This window comes from Cebus imitator, unplaced genomic scaffold (assembly GCF_001604975.1).
Source record: "Cebus imitator isolate Cc_AM_T3 unplaced genomic scaffold, Cebus_imitator-1.0 Scaffold233, whole genome shotgun sequence".
NCBI classification, from domain to species: domain Eukaryota; kingdom Metazoa; phylum Chordata; class Mammalia; order Primates; family Cebidae; genus Cebus; species Cebus imitator.
Window position 1 is genome coordinate 71050 of NW_016107548.1, and position 3675 is coordinate 74724.

The 3675-nt window shown below is 42.9% G+C and overlaps 1 protein-coding gene across 1 annotated transcript in view; it reads left to right on the top strand.

Moving 5' to 3' along the window:
• The window catches only part of SYNPO2 (synaptopodin 2), a gene marked incomplete at its 5' end in the record, with an annotated part of 35165 nt that overhangs the window by 29468 nt on the left and 2022 nt on the right, over nt 1-3675 (top strand). The gene's annotated exons all lie outside the window — the stretch shown is intronic.

The following is a 3675-nucleotide window of genomic DNA, read 5'->3' on the forward strand; positions in this document are numbered from 1 at the left end:
ACTCTGTTGCCCAGACTGGAGTGCAGTGGCTCAATCTCAGCTCACTGCAACCTCCGCCTCTCAGGTTCAAGGGATTCTCCTGCCTCAGCCTCCCAAGTAGCTGGGACTACAGGCATAGGCCACCATGCCCAACTAATTTGTTTTATTTTTAGTAGAGATGGGGTTTCACCATGTTAGCCAGGATGGTCTCAATCTTCTGACCTCATGATCTGCCTGCCTTAGCCTCCCTAAGTGCTGGAATTATAGGCGTGAGCCACTGCAACCAGCCACAATCCTAGTTTTAATTTCTCTTCAGAAAGCCTTGGTTTAGTCTTTCTATATCATATCTCAATGTTTTAGTTTTCTCTTTGCACATTCATCTCTTTGTTAATAGGATATCACTCAATAATGTTTTGAATTTTCTAAATTCTGTCGTTTCAATTCTTCTGAATATTTTCAAACTCAGCGTGTGAGAGGAACATCAAAAAATAATTCCTCTTTCATGCAGTGTTTTGGATGCCTTATCACTGCAATATATGCTTTCACATAGTACTTAATACTCCTAAGTATATTGATAATTACTTCTTTTTCCAGTTATTAGCCAGTGAATTAAACACTTGCATAGATGTTCAGAGGCCTCACCTAGATTTCTGTAAAGTCTTAGCTCCCTTTATTGCCATCCCCTCAGCCGTCTATTTAAATACCTAAATAACTGGCTAAAACAGCCCCTCAAGATGCTACATCTAATTGATACAGGATTTTTTTCAGCCTCTTTGCCAGACTTGCAACAGGGGTGCCCTGTTTACTCCCACTGTGCTCAACCCCTTGCAGGAGGAAGCACATGAGTGGGTGTGTGGGATCTGGCTGGCCACTCTGAGCACCAGCAGGAGTAAACTTCATGTGGGCCCATGGCGGCACCCAGGTGAGGATGCCTGTGATCCCAAAGCCCAGAGGGAGTGTTATATCTGCTGTCTGTGATGGTGGTTTGTTAGAAGCTCAGTTGGCCGCTTGCCTCATTGTGTGGAGTGGCTGCCCTCCACCAGCGAGGGCAAAGGGCCAGTGTGATGGCCTTTTGGGTGTCTGCACTCAGTGGATCCCAAACTCTTGTCCGGTGTCCAAGAAGAATGAGGTTGCACAGACAATTGAAGGGCAGTGAATTTTGTTAAGCTATGAAAATGGCTCTCAGTGGAGAGGGGAGCTGGAGAGCAAAGAGGATGGGAAGGTTGTCTTTCCCTGAAGTCAGGTCATCTCTTCTGTAGTCTGGCCGTCACCCCTGAAGACTGGCTGTCTCTCTGAAATCTGGCCGTCTCCTCCAAGGTCCATCTCTCTCCCTCTACCAACTGAGTCTGGGGTCTTTATAGGCACAGGATATGGGTGGGGCAGGACATAGATAGATTTGGAAAAAACAATATTCGATTGGTAAAAAGACACTATTCAGAAAGAACCACTCAGAAGAGAATAAGCAAACAGGAATAGAAGTTCTCACTTTGGACCGTGGGTTTCAAGCTATTTTGGCTTGAAAGTGGGGTTTCACCAGGGACACACCCCTGTCTATCTAGAATTTCTCTGCCTCTTGCCTCTATCATAATCAAAGACCACAAGAAGTAAAATCATGGGACTCTGAAAACTCTACCAGGGACTCTACAGACCAGTGTTGTTCTAACTCTTCCATAGAAAGGACAAAAGTGAGATGTAGACACATACCACAGGAGACAGCTACATTTCTCTTCATTACACTGTCTTACCACTTCTCACAGTTTAGAAGACTCTCCCTTTTTTCCTATAAAGATAGAGTCTCTTCTCTATCTTCTCTAAACTGATCTTCTTTATTATTATTTATTTATTTGAGACAGAGTCTTGCTCTGTCACCCAGGCTGGAGTGCAGTGGCGTGACCTCAGCTCACTACGACCTCTGCCTCTTGGGTTCAAGTGATTCTCATGCCTCAGCCTCCTGAATAGCTGGGATTACAGGCGTGTGCCATCACACCTGGCTAATTGTTTTGTATTTTTAGTAGAGACAGGGTTTCACCATGTTGGCCAGCCTGGTCTTGAATTCCTGACCTCAAGTGATCCATCTGCTTCAGCCTCCCAAAGTGTTGGGATTACAGGTGTGAGCCACTGTATCAGCCCAAACTGGTCTTCTATAATAGACTTAATTCAGCCACTGTGGGGCTAAAACTAGTACTAGATTGTGTGCTTATTGAGGGCAAAGACTTTATCATCTTTAAATCTTCAGCTGATAGAAGAGTACCTGGAAACATTAGGTGTACAATATGTTAACTTATGTTAAATGAGTTTATGAAATCAACACATAAATAATGTGAAATAGAAACTAAGGCCTTAAAGGTGACTAAAAGCAGGGATTCCCCACACCTCACCCAAATATATAGTAAAGAGAGTTATGAGTGGTTCTGAATTAAGACAAGATTAGTGAAAGAAAGTTTTTGCTAAGATTCAACCATTGTAAGTAAAATTTAAGTGATTAAAAAGAGAGAATCAAGATTCATTATGTTGACCCCCTTGTTTTTAGGACAGAAACCAAGAATGAACAAGCTACCTTCTTTGTGTGCCTAATGGAAAAAACAAAAAGAAAACATGTGAATCTGAGATATTTTGCCGAAATTCAGGTTTTGTTATTCACTTCAAAGTTAAGAACTTAAGAGAAACCGGTGTTGAAATTGTTTATGAAATTACAGCACATTTTTAACCATGGTAATGTTTTTTGTTAGGAAACAGGATGTTTTGATACTTTCAAAATTGATATTCCTGTCCCCTAGGTGTACCCCCTCTGCGTTTTGTCAGGAGCTTATCTAAGGAAGTCTCACGCATATTGGAATGTGTGAAGATGTGATGTAGATGGCCAGCCATCAGCATTTCTAGAAATGCAGAGGAGTAAAAGGAGAGAGTGAGAACAAAAGAGCTTTCATTAAATTATTTTGCTGTAGCTGGGCACTGTGTCTCATGCCCGTAAGCCCAGCAACTTGGGAGGCTGAGGTGGGAGGATGGCTTGAGGTCAGGAGTGTAATACCACCAGCCCAGGCAACAGGGAGATCGTGTCTCTAAAAAAGATTTTAAAAAATGTAACAAGGCATAATGGTGAGCACCTGTAGTCCTTACTACTAGGGAGGTTGAGGCAGGAGGATCCCTTGAGCCCAGGAGTTCCAGGCTGCAGTGAGCTGTGATCATGCCCTGCGCTCCAGCCCAGGCAGCAGAGTGAGGTTCCAACTCTAAATATTAATGAAAATTAATAATATTGCCTTGTTATTAGTCAAGCAGAATATTAAGTATACACAGAGGAATGTTGCAAGGATACAAACTCTCAAAGAAATAGGAATCTAATACACATGAAAGGAAATGCAAACGAAACGAGAAGCAGGAATAATTCCCTCAGAGGCAAAGGCAATACACTCCACTTAGGAAATAAAGATCCATGTGATCTTCACCATATAAATAGATTTTGAGAGGAAAAGGACCAGCCATTTAACCATACCAGTAATGTTAACTACATCTAAGGAGCTCTTGTTTGTTTTTGCTATATTTATTCACTAGACCAAAATTAAATAACAGATTAAGAGTCACTTGGGGGCCGGGCGCGGTGGCTCAAGCCTGTAATCCCAGCACTTTGGGAGGCCGAGGCGGGTGGATCACGAGGTCAAGAGATCGAGACCATCCTGGTCAACGTGGTGAAACCCCGTC